The following is a 20,988-nucleotide window of genomic DNA, read 5'->3' on the forward strand; positions in this document are numbered from 1 at the left end:
CTAGTACAGAGATGGGCCAGGAGATTTGGGTTGAAGTTGTGTCTGCATAGCAATCATCTATTTTTATTTAAACTGCATCTTTGAAGAGAAGCTCCAGAGGTGCAAGCATCCTTCCACACCCATAAACAGACTTCTCACACCAAACAGACTTCTCACACCAAAGCATTTAATGGCAGCAAACTAGATGGCTGTACAGTGTTGCTGTCAGCTGTTAAGCCAGTTCTCAACTGTAGGAATTTGTATTGTTTTTACATTTTTACTATACCAACAGGGCTGCTGTACATCTCCTTTTAGTGAAACCTGTGCTAATTACTCCTTCATTTGAATTGGCAGGGTAGAAATTGCTCAAACAAAATGAATTCATATTTTACAGCTCTTCAAAAGTGCGATCACATGGCTCACTGGAAAGGTTTGCATCCACAAACATTTCCAACCAGCAGTATATGGAGAGTGCCATACACTGCTATTTCTGAACAAAAGCTATTGTACAGGACCCACATAAACAGTGAGACAAACTATTTCCACCACATTTGGGGACCCATCTCTATTATTTCAGCATGGAAGAGAGCCGCCATCTTGTTGAGTTACTGTCCAACTGGTATCCATACTCAGTTTTGGCATGAGGAATCATACAATTTGTCGACATGCTCTGAACACATACATGAAGAAATATATGTACAAGAGCCTAGCACAGTGCCTGATGCACAGCAGAAACTCAGCAATTCCCTTAATTTCCAGGATGGTTTATAGCCTTTTTATGCGTTATCTGGATGGCATGCTCCAGAATGGAAAACAGTAAGTCAATGTACACACCTGCCAGAGGGATGGATAAAAGATGGGGCATGTCACTTCCTTGCTTAAATGTCTTTGTTTGCTCCACCCAATCCATATGCTAAGCTCTACATATCCTGGAAAGAATTGCAAGATTCCAGGAGTTGTCAAAACCCTTCATGACTTGCTTCATGTCCCATAGATCTTGAACTTCCCATGGTAGACCATGGCCCAGTCTCCCTAGTCTAGCGTGTCTCCAGCAGGATTAGATCTTTCCTCCTCTGTGACTTAGCCAAGGGTCAGCCTTTCTCCTATCTTGTCTTGTCTATGGCATTGTCTCTTGGGAAACACTTGTTGACAAGCCTTTTCTAAGTAATCTTGTATTTTCCCAGAGCATCCTACCCACTCACTAATTAGAGCATGTTTCTTATTGCATCAGTTACTGTCATCTCCGATTTTCTGTCTCATCCTAGTTCATGCACATCTTTCCAGCCTAGAACTGGAACTTTCTTTAACTTCAATCCATATTCTCAAGGCCTGACACCAAGTTTGGTACATAGTTTGGTGCTTAAAAAATGTATTGTGTATATATGAATAAAATGATAATGTCCTCTCCTCCTCTTCTCCTCCTTCCTTACCTCTCCTTGTTCCTCCCATCTGACCTCCCATCTAGAAGGCTCTTGTTCAGTATCTTTGACATACCAGCATTATCATGCATTTCCTTATTCAGGTGGGGGTCCCAGCTTTCTTGCACTGATGACACACCAAAACACTTTGAAATCACAGAAAACAAGTGCTTGATTACTTCTATCCATTTAAGAGGAGACCCAGCTGGCAGGGAATGAAGAGAACAAGGCACAGCCTTGTTCACTGGGAACTGGGCTACATCCCTTCCTGGCTTGAATGGGAAGTTCCCGGCTCTGTATGGAAGAGACAGATATGCTTCTGGGATCAGAATAGGAGTCTCCATGCAGCTGAGAGAGAATGAGAGCAGGAGAGAGGAGTCAGACACTGAATGAAGCTCAGGGAGGGACTCAGCCTTGGTTGAAGGAATACGGGGTGGTGGGAGGAAGGAGAGTGCCTGCTGATGAGAAGGAAGAAGAGGAGGGAGCTGCAAGAGCCTGAGTGAGCTGGTGTGGGCGTGTGTTTGGTGATTGTGTCAGAAGAGCATCTTTTGCTGAGTACACTGGAGAAGGGTTGTTGGAGGAGATAGCCTTAGCTTTTTACTCAGTGTAATTAATTACTTTGTGGCTTTAAATAAAAACCAGCTCTTTGCGAAGCCTGACAGGGTTTCTTTTAACTTAATGTTTGCTGAACCATCCCTTCTATCTCACTTACCTGATGTGGAACATATGCTGGGATCAGAATGACAGAGAATAAATCACCAGATTTGCTTGGCTTCTTTGAAAAATGAATTTGGGGGCTGAGATTTCTCATCAGTATATATCTTTCCTGAGCATCTTCCTGACAGGGCAGTAAGCTCGGGGGCAGTCCTTTGCAAAGGTACATAGGAAGTATCCAGATGTCCACATCTGGCAACAGATCCATCAGCTAGAGACATAGGACAAGCCACCTGTGCTAGAGTGACAGGTGTATTTAGGGTGAAGTTTGAGAGCCAGCTGCCATCTCAATGATAGGATGTAATTATGGTCTTGCCATGAATTCCACTGATACAGAGTGAGCTTTAAGTATAGACAGAAATATAGACAAGTAGGGAGGCATGGTGTGATGATGGGTGTTATATTGTGGGGTACAGGCACCTAGTCAGAAAGCCTGGGGTAAATACAGCTCTGAGCTCTGCTTCTTGTGGTTGTGAGCATGCCTCAGTCTTTTTTTTTCTTTTTCATCCACAAAATATAATGAAACAGCCTGGTGATTTGGTTTGCTGTGCATCTAAGTGTTAGAATATTATTCAGACACAAATAAGAATGAAATTGCATCTTTTTTTTAAGGATCATTATATTAAGTGAAATAAGTCAGACTGACAATGACAGGGGGAATCTAGACTCCTAAAAGATGAATGTGAGGAATATAAAATGGGGTATCTTTCCAGGTGAGGGCTAGGTAGGGGAAGGAAGTGAAATATAATCCCCGTACCTTATATATGTTTTGCAAGTAGAATAATGGAACCTGTTGAAATTGTTTTAAAAAGGGGAGGGGAATGAGAAAGAGTTAACAGAGGGGTGGATTTGATCAAAGCACACACTATATAGGAATGGAAATAGAACAACAAAGACCTTTATACATTTAACATATTCTAATAAAAATGATGAGCGAGTCCTCTTTGCACCCTTGTGAAGGGTTTTAGTGATGACTGAAGTTGAAGCACAGAGCTAGGGATATAGCTCAGTTAGTAGGGCACTTGTCTAACCTACTTGGAAACCCTGGGTTCAATCCCCAGAGCCGCAGGGCTGCACTGGGATGAGGGTAGAAAGAGAAGCATAAGAACTGTAGCTCTGAAACATGCACCAATGACTTAAGACCCCAGATCAGATTATCTGGGCTGCAGTACAGCACATGTTAAAGCTCCAGCACAATGTCTGGACTGTGGCAGGTGACAAATCCTTCCTCCTTCTGGGATATACTCAGGGATTATAGGAACTCCCAGGTGCTGGGTTGGGACAGAGAAGGAGTGAGAAACATTTTTTCAATCTAGAATTTTAGGGGTCAGGAAGACAAGGTTCTGTAACTAGACATATGGCATGTGAGTGCAGTGACCCTCAGATGTCAACTACAGCACTCTCACCAGAGGTGTAGGGGAGAGATAAGCTCTGTACTACCATTTTGGTTTGTGACATTCCAAGTTAATATCAGTACCACATGCAGCAAATCATCTGATTTCCCTGGGAGTTGTTTTCCCGGTCCCTACATTGGGGAAATGAATTAGATTGCATATTTGAAAAAAATTTTTTTCTTCACATTCTTTTTCTGATTATAGAAGTCATACATATTCCTTATGGAAAGCTTAGGAAACACACACTAAAGTATAAACAAGATAATTAAAACAACCTATTATCCCACTACCCAGAGAAAGCTACTGTTAATATTTTTGCATATTCGACTTTCTCTGTGCAGTGCATTAGATGGTGAAATCATACTGTGTCTACGATTTGGTGTCGTGCTCCCATGGCCAATGTTCAATTATCATATGCAATCGCCCCATGTCATTAAAAAATTATTTGGGCTTCATTGGTAAGGTTTTTTCTGATGCTAAAATTCTGAAGAATGGGGCCCCATCTCCTTTAGGCTATTGTGAACATTTGTTCTTCTGTCGTAGCAGAAATCACATGGAGGGGGAAGGTGCCCTTGAATGGTGGCTTTCAATTCCCTTTGGCCCATGCATCATACAAAGACACCAAAGGGCTCCTTAGACCACCTGGCTCACCCACCAGGATTTAGCATCTGAGCTCAGTGCATGAGAGGAATGTGGAACTGCTTTGGGTGAAATATTTACAAGAGGTGGTGCTTTGTAAAACTTTGAATTATCACTACAAATGATTTAATCCATTGACAAAAGGAGGGAGACTCTCTTGACACATAGATTTTCAAGGATAGACTTCCTAAAAGTTTCCTTAAACTTTCCCTTCTTTGGTTGTACCTGTCTAAAACTTCCTTTATTGTCAAATAAGACTTTGTGTTACAAAATTGAAGATGCAATTTAAAATAAAAACAGTTTCTGTGGGGGACGTTACATTGGCTAAAATTCCCAGGAACAGTGAATGTGGACAAAAGGATTTGGGATCAGTATATTGTTGTTGTTTTTTTTCCCTGGGGGTTATAGGAACACTATCGGTACTCATTCTTCCTAGAAATTGTGTTTAAACCATGCGACTGTTCTGGCCATTAGAATGTGAGACTATGAATTATATGCCTGGGCCCAAAACATGGCTATGCACTATCCGTTAGCCTTCTCTTCCTTCTTGTCCCTACACCGGAAGCCACAAGCTCAAAATAATAAAGGTCCGAGTGGAGAAGTTTTTCCCAAGTTGCTTCGGAAAAATCTCATGTGAATGAAGAAGAAAACTTTGCTGTGTTAATCTGAGATCCTGGTGTCTCTTTGTTCCTGCAGCTTAGTTTAGCTTATCTGAATGGATACAAAGATGTAAATAATGGATAGCAGATTCTTTTATGAGTCTGGCTTTAAGTATAAGAGGAGCAGAGTGGTTATGGTGTGGAAGAAGTCAGTACTGGCTTAAGAGCCTGTACTTAAACAGGGTGAGTGGAAATTTAATGTGGAAGGGATACAGGATGCCATTGGCTCTTCGAACATCTTTCGTGTGGTTTACAAAAAGGAATCCTCACATTAACAATTCTTTCCACTATCCATGTATGTTGGCCTTGAATAATTAAGTGAATACTTGGCAGATGGTGGAAGCCAGGCTTCTCACTGTTGCCGTAGGAGGATTTACATAAGCAAAAAGGACTCTAGAAGGATCCACGCGGTAACAGGTTAGAGTTGGAGACCTCAGTATGAGCATATGCTCACATTACTAGAGATGCAGACAATTACCCATGGGAATTTTTACAATAGATAGATGCATGCGGGTTAGAACACACTAGCGGGTATTTCCTATCTATGTGTTGACAGAACCTATAGCAACTCTCTTGGAACAAGAGGCACACAGAATGCCCAGATTTGGGTTTCTAATATCATTATGTAATAAAAGGGACCAGGCTTCCTTGTTATTTGGGCAAGATTGAAAGTACATAAGATGCAACTAGAGCATCCTATCATGCCAGAAATAAAGGAAGCGCTCTGTTGCTTTGCTTCCTTCCTTCCTTCCTGTGGTTCATGTGGTAAAGTGCTAAACCTTAAACCAAAAAGTTAAGGGACAGTGACTGGGCTCTGAGTTCAAGTCCCAGCACCAATAATCAAAGAAAACAACCACATGTGGAATAATAAATGGAGGAAAATAGGAATCATGGCACAGGCAGAAGAATTGCAAAGAAGTTGCACGGATACTTGTCCTTAAAGAGGTAGAGTGCAAATCACCATTCCTTAAGTGTGGGATCCACATGGCAAAGGAACTTTCTTCGGAGGAATACATTGCAAAAAGTGCACATGGTGGGAAGTGAGAAGAGCAGGGGACAAGGCATGTAGACAGCAGGTATACCTTACCTCCCAGCCGTCAGGAGTCGTGTTCAAAAGGAAGTGATGTTCTCATGGGGGAAAAGCTCTCAAGTCACACTTGAGGTACAGTAAGGAAGAGCTTTTAAATTCTAGAATACTTATGGGTGACAGGAACGTGTACACAACATAGGTTGTGGGATGGTGGAGTTGGAGATGGAAGATTTGAGATGTGGATTTGAAAGCAGTTTTGTAGTAAATGTGAACCCTCCATTCCTCTATTCCATAGTTTCAAGAAGATAAGCCTATACACACGCACACACACACACACACACACACACACACACACACACACACAAAGACAGAGAGTGTGTGTGCTATAAATGGAATAGCAAACCCAGTCTACTAAATATTCAACAGTTGAGAAATGGTTAAATGAATTATGGTTCATAGACTTGATGGAATATTATGGAATCATTAAAATGATCATTTGTGAGAATTATATAATATGGAAATTGCATATGATAACTGTGCTAAGTAAAAAAAAAGGAGATAAAAATATAAGTAGAGATAATTGCTACCATGTTAAAATATGCATAAGAAAAAGACTCCAAGGAAATTCACCCAAATGCTAACAGTGTTTGTATTAGACTGGTGGGATTTGAGTAGATTTCTTTTTCTTTTCCTCTAGTTTCCAAATTTTCTATGAAGTGGCAGCGTTGCAATGTAATGAAAAAAATTTATTTTGAAAATACGTCACATCCTGTCCCCGATGCCTATGAACAGGAGAACAAGGTTCCTGTGTGTTTGTAGAAAAATGTAATGTGCTCATCAATAATAAAATGACCATCATAAAAATTAATAACATTAAAAGAAACACAGCTGGGGTAAGAATGGTGCAATGATTTCTTTACACGGAGGCATGGATTTCTTCCAGGAGCAACGGGGTGCCTTTCCTTATCCAAGTGGCTGGGCTAGAGTTTTGTCAATCTGGGCTGATTCAGAGGAACAGGCCTCCTCCAAGCTTGTGAGCTATCCAAGGACTGGCAGCCAAGTAACAAAGCCCTGCTTCACTCCCTGTCATTGTCTTGGCTCTGCAGGGCAGGGGTGTTCCTCAGGTAATACAATGGAGCCCTGGTAGGGCTGGTCTTGGCTTCTCTGCTGGCCTGGCTTGGAGGCACATGGATGAATCCCTTGTTTGATTTTTTTCTAATTGGGTCTGAGCTGCTGGACAGGCAGTGGCCATGGAAAGGCAACCCAAAAGAGAACAAGAAACAGATTTAGTCTGTCCTAATGAACAATCAGTAGCTTTGGTGCCTGGAAAGGGCAGGGCTGGGCGGGGGGGCAGAGCTGACGGTCTGAAGAGAGAAGCTGTCGTGTTCTCTCTCTCTTTCTCCTCCTCTCCCTCTCTGCATCCTCTTATCTAACTAAGAGGAAATTTGAACTGAAGGAGGATGGTATGCTTCAGGGGTTTTGTTTGCATCAATGGCAAGGAAAGCAGCACAGAAGGTCAGTTATAGTATCAGTAAGAGCTTGAGCTGAACATAATTTTAGCTGAGCCAGGGGACCCACTCACAGGAGAGAACAGTGGATGGAATAAATGAAAGAAGGGTGAAATGATGGAGCCAATCAACCTCTGGTTGGATGAGTCTTATCGCCCCCTGCTGTAGATGTTTTCAAGATTCTCTTTGATTTGTGATATGTGGAACACAGGGATACAGCCTGCTATATTGGTGGGGGGCAGGGGTTGCACAATTAATAATCTCACAAGTGCCAATAACAGTGTTTTTCTTTTAAATCCACATCACTTAAAGCCCTGCCAAGTGCTCAAGACAAAAGAATCTACTTCATTCTAAACGAACACCCATGTGCATGCACACACACACACACACACACACACACACACACACACACACACCACAGAGCTTTCTAAATATTGTTTTACTTCTAGAGTGGAACAAGCAAGATCCAATCTTTCATGCAAACTCCCATTTTTTTTTTAACTAGAGCAAAAGAAGACATTTTTTTCCAGGAAGATACTTTTGTTGTTGTTGTTGTTGTTGTTGTTGTTGTTGTTGGTAGTGGTGTTCATGGGACTTGAACTCTGGGCCTGGGTGCTATCCCTGAGCTTTTCAGCTCAAGGCTACCACCCTACTCCTTGAACCACAGCGCCACTTCCAGTTTTCTAGTGATTAGTTGGAGATAAGAGTCTCATGGACTTTAGTGCCCAGGATGACTTGGAACCGTGATCGTCAGATCTCAGCCTCCTGAGTAGCTAAGATTACAGGCGTGATCCATTGTGCCTGGCCAGTAAAATACATTTTTAATGACTGTAAATGGGAATTCCATTTCTTAGTTGGTAAAAGGCATGGATAAGCCAGTCTCAGAAATTCAATCTACTTGTTTCAAGTAATATTTTTCCTCCCTCCTGCTACTCAGTGAAGACAAATACTCTCTGTTCCTCCCTTTGTTTCTGTTTGCCATTTCCACCCCTAGCTAGCACAGACAGTTTAACTTAGCAGGAAATACTCCAGGTAAATTGGCTTCCTCAGCTAGCCTTTTAACACGTGGGTCTACCCTGATATATCTCCTTCGGTGCTACACACCCAATACTGTTCAACCAAATCCTCACAATGACCCCCTTGCAATTGTTATCCTGATACCCATTTTCCAGATGAGGAGACAAAATCAGAGCAAGGCCAATCACCTGTCATTGCTGAGGTGTGAGAAACTTGGCAATTGGATTCCATACTCTCAGCCATGACATCTACTGGCTCCCTTATCAACTGAACCCTGCTAATCACTGTGTGAAGGGGAGTGGGCAAGAGAGCTGGGGTTGGGACAAAGTTGACAAATGCACGATCTTGAAGGAAAGTGGTTCCAGCCATCTTGTTCCCATTCTGTGGACGCTGATGCCCGGTCAGCTTTATAAAGTCCCAATTCCTCTGAGTTCAGTTTGGTTTCATTGGCTTTCTATGTCCACTTGCTGGTCCAGGACTATTTCCGCTATAGTATTCAGACAGGATATGCAAATTGCATTCTGTATTTCTGCAGGATCAGAGACCTTTGGCTTTGGTCCTGAGACAGGATAATGTCCAGTTTCTTGGCTCTCCCCCCATCCTGGTCTGTTTCCCAATCAGAATTCTGCATAATGGAAAACAATCCTGCCAGTGAAGTTCAAGGTAACAGCAAGAGTACTACTTGGGGCACCCTTCTGCTGAGAAGCCTGCAGCATTCGGCTCACCTCCAGAAGGCCTTGCTTTAAGCACAGAAGAGAAATGCATAATCTGCCTGGTTACATTGTAGTTTGGGGGTTAAAAATCTGCTCAGTCTTTCTAGACCCTCGTGATCAGTTCTCCACAGTATTGCCCACAAAGACCTTGTGAAAACGATCCAAAGATCGGTGGTTTTGATCTGGAGACAGAATTCAATCTGGAGTCATCTAAACAGCGGCGTGTTATATTATCTACATCCTAAGGCAAAGATGGAGGAAGAATGGACCCTTCTGTAGATTTCAGTTCCTGAATCATGACCTGCATCTGGAGAAAATCGGCATTCTAAATAATCCTTATCATTGATAGTGCCAACAATTACGTCCCTATAGCAGTGTGAGCCTGGACACCCTTTCAATTAAAGACTTGTCAGACTTTCTTTGACCTAGAGACGATCTAGTTGTGCTCTTCCTCCTCCTAAGACATCCTGGGAATAGCTCTGCTATTGCCTGTAACAACATGAGAACACAATTGTTTCCCTCCCCTTGGCAATTATGAGCTCTTTTAGGGTGAGAGTTTCCCAACAACTTCTGTGTGTTTCCAGTACACACCAGCCCTTGCCCCCAGCAGGCACTTAATTCAGGCTTGTTAAATATCAATGACATAATTCGACCACCCAGTCTACTAACCTACTACATCTGTATCTGTCTTCTTCCTTTTGTTCTCTTGTATTTAGTGATCCGCCTGGTCAAACCTTATCATGTGCTCTTTGTTCCAACCCCTCCCTGGCTCTCTCAAGGTCTCTGCCCTTTCCAGCTTGATGTTCTTGGGAGCAGTGGACACATTAAGAGGTGGAGCCAGCTACTCAGGAGGCTGAGATCTGAGGATCACAGTTTGAAGCCAGCCAGGGCAGGAAAGTCCATGAGACGCTTCTCTCCAATTAACAACCGGAAACCCCGAAGTGGAGCTGTGGCTCAAAGTGGTAGAGTGCTAGACTTGAGGAAAAGAACTCAGGGACAGTGCCAAGGCCCTGAGTTCAATCCCCATGCCTCCCTCCCCAAAGAGGTGGAGCTTAGTGAAATGCCTTCAGGTCATTGAGGTTGGGACCACAACCCGGTCTATTCCTGCTTCCCAGTTGCTGCGTAAGTGAGCAGTTTTCAGCATCATATGTCCCTGCCACAGTGTGGTCCCTTGTCTCTGGCCCATAAACAACAGGGCCAAATGACCATAGATGAAAATCTTCAAAAGTGTGAGACAAAACAAGCCTTTACTCTTTATAGTAAACTACCTCAAGCAATTGTTTTAGTAATAAAATACTGTAGCATAAACCAAACTTCTTTCCTTCTGTCTCCTTGGTCATCTCCATACAGGAAAAGAAGAAAAAACCTAATATTCAATTGTCTCCAGTTCTTGAAATCTCCCCCTGGAGTGTTCTATCACTTTATTTGTTCATATATCTGCTCAGGAAACTTCTTGGAAAACTTGTTTATACATACTGACTTCACTTCATTTTCTGTCCAATCACTCCTGAGCTGAGCTCATTCCTTCTTGTCCAGATTTTTTGTTTCTGTAACTATTTGCTCCTATGAATCTTACTACCAACATCCTCTCTGTGTCTATCTTCCTTCTTCCTTTTTTCCTTCCTTCCTTTCTTCTTTCCTCCTTCCTTCCTTTCTTCTTTCCTCCTTCCTTCCCTCTCTCTCTGCTGGTATGGGGGTTGTATCTAACCTCAGGGTTTCACAGCAACACACTACTAGTGCTCTATCACTTGAGCCACACCTTTAGCTTTTCTGCTGAAGATGGAGTCTAGCGTACATGTCTGCCCAGCTGATCATACCTTTCTGGGCTGACTTCAAACTGTGCTTATTTGGAGCTCAGACTCCTGAATAGTTATAATTATGGGTGTAAACTACTGTTGTCCTGCTCCCCTTGGGGACCTCTTAAGATGCCAGATCATGAAGTACCATATTACATGAGCTGAGGCAATCAGTACTCATAATTGATGACTTTTAGCTTCTTCAAATGTATTTCTCTGCACTTGTGGAGAGCTTAGTCCCAGATGTGGGTAGAAGAACATTGCAAGCTCCAGTGGAAGCAGCCACCTTGGGTGCAGGCCAGATTCTCTTCTGCCATCTCTATCCCTCTATCCACTATTGCCTAGGTTTGCTGCTGTCTTCTGGTCCTGTTCCCGGAGGGACAATTGATGGATGGGGACATCATAAACATGAACAATGCCTATTGTTGCTCTGCTTGGAAATGGCCTGTAGTCTTTCAAAAATTATGAATAAAATAATGTACTGACTAAATTGGATGATGAACAGGATTTGCAAATGAGGATGTAAACAAGAGTGAAGTCATGTCTTAGGTTTGGGAAGAAAAAAAAAACAATAATAATCAAGTAGCACCTAAACGAATCTTTTACCTTTATTAGGCTGGGGTGGGGAGAGAAGTTACCTTTGCTAACAAGAGTTCAGAAACTGACTCCTGAGTTCTACCTTTTTTCAGAGAAGAACTTATAAGTTAAGGAAGGTTTTTTTTTTTTTTCTGGAGACTTAATGTATGTGGTAGAATCCACAGTGGCCACTTGGCTGGGATTTGTTGACTCAATGAGATAGGAAATATTAAATCCTGAAGAGAGGCCAGGTGTTATAATAAAAAAGAGAGAGAAAGAGAAAGAAAGGAAGAAAGAAAGAAAGAAAGAAAGAAAGAAAGAAAGAAAGAAAGAAAAGAAAAGAAGCTCACCAGAAATTTGCTTACTGGAGTTTCATCTTGGTTTTAGCTCATGAGAAAATAATGCCTGGTTCTCCCTGATCTTTATGCATTTGTTGTACAGAACTGTCATTCTTTTATTTTTTTCTTTGCCCTTTTTTAAAAAAAAACAAAGAAGTGGATCCACTGAGTGCTAATAAAAGAAGTGGCCCCTGCGAGAAGGCTGAACTGAGGGCAGTGGACCCTGACAGACCTGTCTGTTGGTCCCAGGACCACAGACCTAATGGTTAGGTCAAAGCTAGGTGCAAGTGACCTCAAACTCGGGGCAGAAGGGCTACTGATGCTTGGCCTTCCGTCCTCGGGGGGCACGTGATCAACAGAATAGACAGGTGCAGAGCCTGTAGACGGCTCTCAGAGGGGAAGGTGTGGATAGATGACTAGAGGGTTGATTCATACTTGCTCTGCATTCATATCTGTGTGGGGAGAAGACAAAGGAACAAAGATGTAGGGAGGGGCTACTTTCAGAGGCCAGTAGGTAAGATTTATGTACAGTGTTCTTCCCTTCTGTCCAGGATGTCATGCCTCAATGCCTGATGTCCCTGCTGACATCCTAATAATACCTGCCCCTGAATAGAAGGCTTGTTCTTCATGGGAGAGCAAAAGATGATGTAGACCCTAGGATGATGTGAGACGAATAAAACCAGCCCTGATGGCAGGTGTCTTCTGCCAACTATTACCTAGCTGATCACTGAAAGGTATTTGACCTTGGCATTTTCTAGTGTCTATAAAATGGACACAGTGGTGACCTCTTCATGGTGTATAGTCAAAGCATTAAACATATGGGTGGTGTGCTCATGTCATCATCACACCATGGGTAAGAGATATGCATGATTACCATCTTCGCTCTACATTGGAGAAGATGGAGATGGAAGCTGGCTCAAGACACATGGAGGTAGAGCCTGGACTGAGACTCGGTGGCCTAGTGCTAAGACCTATGTGCTTAACCTTCTTCACCTCCTTAACGGTAAAGCACTTGTTAGACACACTCTGGACAGCTTGCAGGAAGCACTGTTTATGACACCCATACACTGAATTAGTTAGTTTTGCATCACCATAACAAAATACCCCACACAAACCACTTGCGAGGGGGAATCACTCGTTTTGGCTCTCATGGTCAGAGGGTTCAGCTCATGACTGCTTGCCTCCAGGTTCCTGAGCCCATTGTGAGGCAGAAGTACATCCCAGAGTGTGAGGCAGGGAAGATGTTCATCTCATGGTGGACAGGAAGTAGAGAGCAAAGGAAGGGATGGAGGCTCAGGTATAATGTTCAAATACAATGTTCCACAGGATATTGTGGTTCATAAATGTCATCGTAGCTGCACAAGAGGCTGAGATCTAAGGACTGGAGGTCAAAGCCAACCTGGGCAGAAAAGCCCATGAGACATGTTATCTTCAATTAACCAGCAAAAAGCTACCGGTGGTAGTGTGGTTCAAATGGTAGAGTTCCAGCCTTGATAGGAACAAGTAAGGTTAAGCAACAATAAAAAGATCCCCCTCCCCCTACAACCCTCCCCCCACAATGCACACAATGATCTACTCCTAAAGATCCTATCACTTCCTAAAATAGCACCACCAAGTGGGAACCCAGCATTTTACATCTGAATCTGTGGGGGACACTGCATATTGAAGACATAATACACCACAATTGTCTGCGAATAGGAGAAGAGATAAATAAATTATGGCAAATGCACACAATGCTGTGAATGACAGTTACCAGCAATAACCCGGGTAAATCTTAAATCTAATATTGCGTAGAATAAAGCAGACTGTAAAATACTATATAAAGTCTGAATCTATTTTTATATGGCTGGAGAACAAGCAGAAATAAAATATATTATTGAGGGATCTACATATGAGATAAAACTACTGGGGGTGGAAAAGCACAGCAAGAGAAGAAGGAGAATAACAATGATTTCTTCTTGTAGGGGTGCAGAACAAGGATGGAGGTACACAGAGGTTCACAATTGGCCAACTGCTGTTGATAGGCTTACGTCTCTTCTATATACATATATGTATGCATATATTACCTTTAATGCTTTAAGTATCACATAGTAAAACTAAAGTGTCCAATATTTTGCATCTATAAACAGATACATTTTTAGCACCCCGACTACTATAAAACACAAGGTTTATTGCTCCCAGGTAGCAGAGGGCAAGAAAATGAAATGACTTTTTTTAAAGTGAGACAACTAAAAAGCTGTTTAGTTAGGACAGTACATATAGCATGTTCTCAAAAAGCACTTTTGACTCTGGCAGAAAGCCATGATGTAGACAGTTTCTGGGTGGAGTACACAGCTGAGCTGAGAAAGGGTTTAACTTCTCCCTCTTGAATGTCTCGTAACCCCTTGGACTTGAGCTAAGCATCTCATGTGTCCAGCAGAGCATAAAGGAGGGAGAGAGAGAAGGGGGCGGCTGTACACTCTTTCTCAGATGCCACCAGAGGCTCCTTGCTACCACCATTGCCAAAGGTCTATAGTGGTTTCTAACACTGACTCCTGCAGAGAGACCAACATAGAACCAGGAGGTCCTTTCAACACAAGTAGGTCAGAATTTGGAGGATGAAACTTCACTTAAAAAAAACTGCAGACTTATAGACTGGAAGCCGGGAACCTAGTTCTCTTTCCGGTCTTGCAAGATGGCAGGGGGAAAAGGATAAGAAGCCAAACTCTAAGGTGAAGACACCCATAACCAAAAAAGCTGGTGCCAATGGCAAGGTGAAGAAGAAGCCAAAGCTAAAAAGACCAAGAAAGCAGTCCCCCACTGCAGCCGAAACCCAGTACCGGTCCGAGGAATTGGCAGATACTCCCCCGGTCTGCTATGTATTCCAGAAAAGCCATGTACAAGAGGAAATATTCACCTGCAAAGTCCAAGGTTGAAAAGAAAAAGAAGGAAAAGGTTCTTGCGACTGTCACAAAACCAGTTGCTGGTGACAAGAATGGTGGTACCCGGGTGGTTAAGCCTCAGAAAATGCCAAGATACTACCCCACTGAAGATGTGCCTCGGAAGCTCTGAGCCATGGCAAGAAGCCCTTCAGCCAGCATGTGCGAAGGCTGCAGGCCAGCATCACTCCAGGGACCGTCCTCATCATCCTCACTGGGCGCCACAGAGGCAAGAGAGTGGTTTTCTTGAAGCAGCTGGGCAGTGGCTAACTAATGTGACTGGACCTCTGTCCCTCCATCGTGTTCCTCTATGCAGAACACATCAGAAATTTGTTATTGCCACCTCCACAAAAATTGGTATCAGCGGGGTGAAAATCCCCAAACACCTCACTGACGAGTACTTTAAGAAGAAGAAGCTGCGGAATCCCAGACACCAGGAGGGCGAGATCTTTGACACCGAAAAAGAGAAATATGAGGTTACAGAGCAGTGCAACGTTGATCAGAAAGCTGTGGACTCACAGACTCTATCCTAAATCAAAGCTATTCCTCAGCTCCAAGGCTACATGAGATCTCTTTTTGCTCTCACAAATGGAATTTATCCTCACAAAATAGTGTTCTAAACCAACAAAAGCCTAATTAAATCATTTATACATTAAAAACAAAACAAAACAAAAAAACCCCTGCAAATTAACTAGTGGGAAATGTGTCAATTATGTTGGAGTGAGTTGAATAGCATGGACAGAAGGCCCACTCACACTATTGAGAAGCTCAAAATATATTATATATATATATATATATATATGAAAAACTATTTCCGCTGCACATCTGAGCTCTACTGTGGTTAAATCTGCAATCCAAATACACATACACACATAGCTTCTCATCATTCTCTCTCAGGCCGTGGATTTTAATCATTGCTTGTTGAAAATCTGGCAAGTTATACAAAAGCCTAAAGGAATGCATTTCTAGGAATGCATTTCTAATGGTTGAATTTCCAATGCTGGGGATAGACTGAGAGATAGCTAGAATGAGGTGAAATCAGGGCTGCATGAAAAGACTGAAAAGATGAAAAGTACTGCAAATTATTACAGTGTGCCTTCCCATGATATTTAAAAACAAAGCCTGCAATCCTTACTGCACAGGAAGCTGAGATCTGAGGAGCATAATTCAAAGCTAGCTTGAGCAGAAAAGTCCATGAGACTCTAATCACCAACTAAACACCACTGAAAAACAATAACAATAACAATAATAAAAACAATGAAAGCCAGAAAGTGGATCTATGGTTTAAGTGGTAAAGTGCCAGCATTAAGTGAAAAGCTAAGGGTCAGTGCTCAGGCTCTATGTTCAAACCCCAGTACTGGCGTGTGTGTGTGTGTGTGTGTGTGTGTGTGTGTGTGTGTGTGTGTGTGTGTGGTGTGTGTATGTGTGTGTGTGTGTGCGCTTGTGTGTGTGCACATACACACACACATCACAAAGATTGTAAGATACAAAAATAATGGTAAGGAAGTCTAAGGAAGTCCTGGTATTTCTCATCATGGCTGGAATTATTAGGGTTATTTTTTGCCAGTCCTGGGCCTTGAACTCAGGTCCTGAGCACTATCCTTGGACTTTCTCAAGAATAGAGCTCTACCACTTGAGCCACAGCATGACTTCTGGCTTTTTTCTATGTATGTGGTTCTGAAGATTTGAACTCAGGTCTTTGTGCATGCTAGGCAAGCACTCTACTACTAGGCCAAACTCCCAGCCCAAATTATCAGGCTTTAACATTAAATATTAAATTTTATCGAAAGGATGTTTGAGGTATCCTTAGGATAAAGTGTGTCTAATTGAATAATTTAACCTTGGCAGGAACTATAAGTCTGAGCCATCTCTCTCTTCTCAATGTCATCTCATGCATATGACTTAAGGAAGCTTTGCTATGGTCAGCTCAGGGGAAATAGGGGCTGCAGTCAAATGAGTAGGTTCTAGCTTCTTTTGGCACTCAATGTGTAACCTTGGGTTTTCTGTAGTTTATTCTGAGACCTAGTCTCCTCATCTCTAAATATGAGAATCAGAAAAGCTTCTTTGTAGAATACAAACCAAGATCAAATGAGAGCATCTATGGGATAATATCAAATGATGTATATTTGCATGATTATACAAAATTAAACTGGGCATTTTCTAAAAGGTAATCATACGCTAAATGCTAAGACAATGTGGGAAAATAGGAATGCTCATTTATTGCTAGAGGGAATGCAAAATGGAGTAGCTATTTGGCAGACAGTGGCAGTTTCTTACAAAGCTAAGCATCCATCAATGACATTCCTTGGTATTTACCTAAAGGAGTTGAAAATATATATTCAACTTAAACTACTGGTAAACATATATCCACTTAAACTCCTGTATGTGAATATTTATAGCAGCTTTATTCACAATTGCCAATCCCCCACCAAAAAAAACCCAAACAACAAACCTGAAAGCACCTAAGACATCCTTCAATAGGCAAATAGATAAAACAACTGTGGTATATCCCTCCAAGAGAATATCATACAACAATAAAAAGAAATGAGACATCAAACCACAGAAACAGAGCACATTTAAATGCATATTGCTTAATGAAAGAAGTCTGTTGGAAAGGGCCAAAAAATACTATATGATTTTAACTGCACCACCTTCTGAGAAATGTAAAACTCCAGAGATAATGAAAAGATCTATATTTCTAAGGGTTGGGCAGTGGGGATGAGGAGAGTGATGAATAATGAAATGCACAGAATTTTAGGATGTTGAATCCCTTTTGTGTGATAGTGTAAAAGTCCATACCCGTCTATATGGCAAATATCATGTAACCCTTTTATTAATTACAATAAAAATATAAAAAAAGTCCATACCCGTTGCACATTTATTCACACCTACAGAATGCACCATGAGCAACCCCTGGGTAAACTGGAGACTTTAATGAATAACAATTAATTATAACAATATAATCCTGGCTTGCCAACAGTAACACACTAATGCAAGATGGTAATAATGGAGGGGGGGTGCAAGGGGAAGGGAGCATGTGAGAATGATCTGTAATTTCTGTTCAATTTCTCTAACTACTCTAAGAAATGAAGTCTATTAATTACAAAATTAATTATAGAGCTGCTTGAACTTCTGCCACTTTTTCCCTATCCTGTACCCCAAGAGAACCAGCCCTTTGGAAGGAACACATCAGATATCCCGTGTCAACCCTGCTTCTGAGCTGTCAGGCTCCTTCCTACCTGGGTAAAGGCTCATACAGGCATGGGGGAAAGCATGAATCAAAGATGACAGCCCATTTTTCATCCTGAACTATTACCTTGTCTAGTTATTTTGCTATTCATACAGCCAATAATAAGGTACTCTACTATCCTGTCTTCATTTAATTTGTTATTTAGACGAGCTTTTCCCTGGACAATTCTGTGGGAAGATTTCATTTTTAAAAATTTTATATGCTAATAGAATAAAGTTGGTGTCCTGGGAATACTATTTTAGACACCTGGAGGGTGTGGTAAGGATGGGGTAAGTAAGAGAAAAGAGAAAACCCGATCAGGACTTTATATAAAAATAAGCTAAAATAGGGCTGGAGGCTTAGTTCAAACGGTAGAGTACTAGCCTAGCAAGTCCAAGGTCCAGAGTTCAAACTCCAGTACCATCAAAAGAATTACAATAATAATAATAATATTGATAATAATAAATTTGGCCAATAGGCTAGCAAGAGAGGGACTTAATCCATTAGTCCCCTTACTTCCAGACTCCAGCCAGGGCCAAGCAGGTATCGGTTAGGAGATGGTTCTGAATGAAGGGAAAATTTTCTGGTCTGTTTTGCCCTGGTACATAGGTCATGAACATTCTTGAATCAGGAGGGAAGGCTGAGAATGCCCGGAGAGCCAGATGAGGACAAGTGAAGAGGGAGACGTCATGTCACTGCCATGGTGGCAGAGGCACCTCCACCTTAAACACAGCAAGGGGCTGAAGAGGTACAATTTCAATTACAATCTGCAGTTCTTTAGTGTCTCTGCAGCTGAGCCCTGAAATTCTCCTTCCTCCTGCAGAGCCCCTCGCAGGCATGCACTCGATGGGGAAGAGGGCACTAGAGATGCCAGCCTGGCTCTGTCTCGGGATAAGCATCACCTTCTCCTGCTGCTCATTTTGTTGTTGTTATTTGTTGCTTGTTTTTATCCCCATCCTCAGAGCTGGGCTGTGTCTTAGAGCACATAAGGTATCAGTGACCTATCAGGGAAGTTCTGGGAGGCAAGACAGGACTGGCTTGATAATGTGGTGAACTGGCAGCGAGAAGGAAAGTGGGCAAGCTTCCAAAGGCAGGCTGGACTGGAGAGATGGGTCCCGTGTAGGTTAGGTTCTCTGTGCACTTTGCAGTTGTAGGAGACCTGGATTCACCGGGCAGGGAGGAAGTGGACAATGGGAGGAGGGAGAAATGTCATTCAGGTTCCCTGAAGCCTACATACATTGGAAGCACCTGGATAAACAAAGCAGCACTCTGGGGATGTGGCTTGAGCAATACTACGGAATAGTTGAAGGGCTGTCATAAGATCTAGGAATCAGAAGGTACTGCTTGGAAGGTCCAATCAATTCTGATTTAGAATCAGCTTCTGCCACAACTGTCTTCTCTGAGACTCAGTTTCTCGTAGGAACCTAGTAATTCACAGAGCTCCTGTGTGTGTCAAGTACATTGGGCTCTTTCTGCACAGAGACATATCTGGTGTGGCTGTCAGGAGGATCTGTCGGTGTCGGTGTCCGCTTTCTTAGTGGCGTCCTGTGGAGCTTAGTCCTAATCTAGGCATGTGGCCTGTGGCAGCAGAGGCTGTGTGATAGGGATGCTGATGGGCCCCCAGCAGCATGAATCTCTGGATCCATGCACCACCAGGACCAGGTTGATGTATATGAGGAAAGCACAGAATCATATGGTTGAAAAGAGCTGTAATTGTAATGGAAATTCAAATCACTCCACTGAACCTGTTTTCTGCATTCGCATTTCATTCTTGTAAATCAGAAGCACCGGGAGCAATTTATTTCTAAACATCAACAATTTGGAATTGGAAAGAAAATGAAATAATTGCATTCTGACTGGCTCAGAACAATTCATCTGCACACACATGCCAGTCCTCTGGCACAGGGTCACTGCAAAAGATCACCGGGGACTAGATTTCCTAAATTCCCTGAGTGCCTGAGGAAGGGGCAGGGAGTGAAGATTTTAGAACCAGGTGCGTCTCTGCACCCTCACTGCATGAGTCTGATGACTATGGAAGTGAAGGCTCATTGAGCTCACCACAGCCAGGTGGAAAGGCAGCATTTGCTTGTGCTTGGGAGTTCTGGGTAGGCAGCTGTGGAGCTGTGGAGCTGTCCCCTTCTGCTTCTCAGACCTTAGGTGTACTGCTCCATTCTCCCTTATGACATGCCAGTCATAAGAAGGCTGTACCAGCCTTCTTCTTGGTCAGGAGAGCCTTTCACCTCTCCTTTCTTGCTCCTGGCTTAGGTTCCTCTCCAGCTCCCCTAAGGTTATGGGTATCCAGTAAGTTACAGAAGTAGACATGACAGGCCCCCAGAAAAGAAGACTTACTAAAAAAAAATTGGAAAAAACATGCCTTGTAAAAAAAAGACATTTGATATTTCATTAAAGATTTAGAAAATCATCACCAGGGAAAGAAGAATATTGCTAGACTCCCTTCTGCTGACTTTGTGGATTACGATTATTTGTATATCCACAATGGCTCAGCATTTCAGAGCGATTTGGAGGGACCCCACTGAATTCTATGAATATTAACATCCTTAAATACACCACCATTTCTGCCTTTCCTGGTCCTGACAGGTACTTCTGGTTTCAATGATTCTCACGAGTGGAAATTCACTCAGGAGTAACGATGGCCGGCTCTGGTGACTCATGCCTGTACTCCTAGTTTCACAGGAGGCTCAGATCTGAGGATTGAGGTTTAAAGCCAATCTAGGCAGAAAAATCTGTGAAATGCCAATAGAAAAGCCAGAAGTTGAGGTGTGACTCAAGTGGTAGAGTGCCAGTCCTGAGTGGAAAAAGTCTAAAGAGTGTGTCAGGCCCATAGTTCAAGCACCAGCAAACACACACACACACACACACACACACACACACACACACACACACACATACACCCCTGCCTTCCAGAAGCCATGTGGTGTGGCATATCCTTCAACACAATTTACACAGCAAAAGTCAGTGCAAGGAAAGAGCATGGGTCTGGGGGCTCAGGTGAGTTTAAATCCTTAGTGTCTGTGTGTTTCCAATCATGCTGGGTCTCAG

The 20,988-nt window shown here is 42.6% G+C and overlaps 1 protein-coding gene and 1 pseudogene across 4 annotated transcripts in view; one reads left to right on the plus strand and one right to left on the minus strand.

Annotated features, from left to right (window-relative positions):
- Positions 1–20,988, minus strand: part of Kirrel3 (kirre like nephrin family adhesion molecule 3) — a 537,752-nt gene that overhangs the window by 325,242 nt on the left and 191,522 nt on the right. The window lies entirely within an intron of this gene.
- On the plus strand, positions 14,633–15,376 carry LOC150045707 (large ribosomal subunit protein eL6 pseudogene; annotated as a pseudogene).

Source organism: Megascapheus bottae, chromosome 27, assembly GCF_031878675.1.
Source record: "Megascapheus bottae isolate mThoBot1 chromosome 27, mThoBot2.hap1, whole genome shotgun sequence".
Lineage (NCBI taxonomy): Eukaryota > Metazoa > Chordata > Mammalia > Rodentia > Geomyidae > Megascapheus > Megascapheus bottae.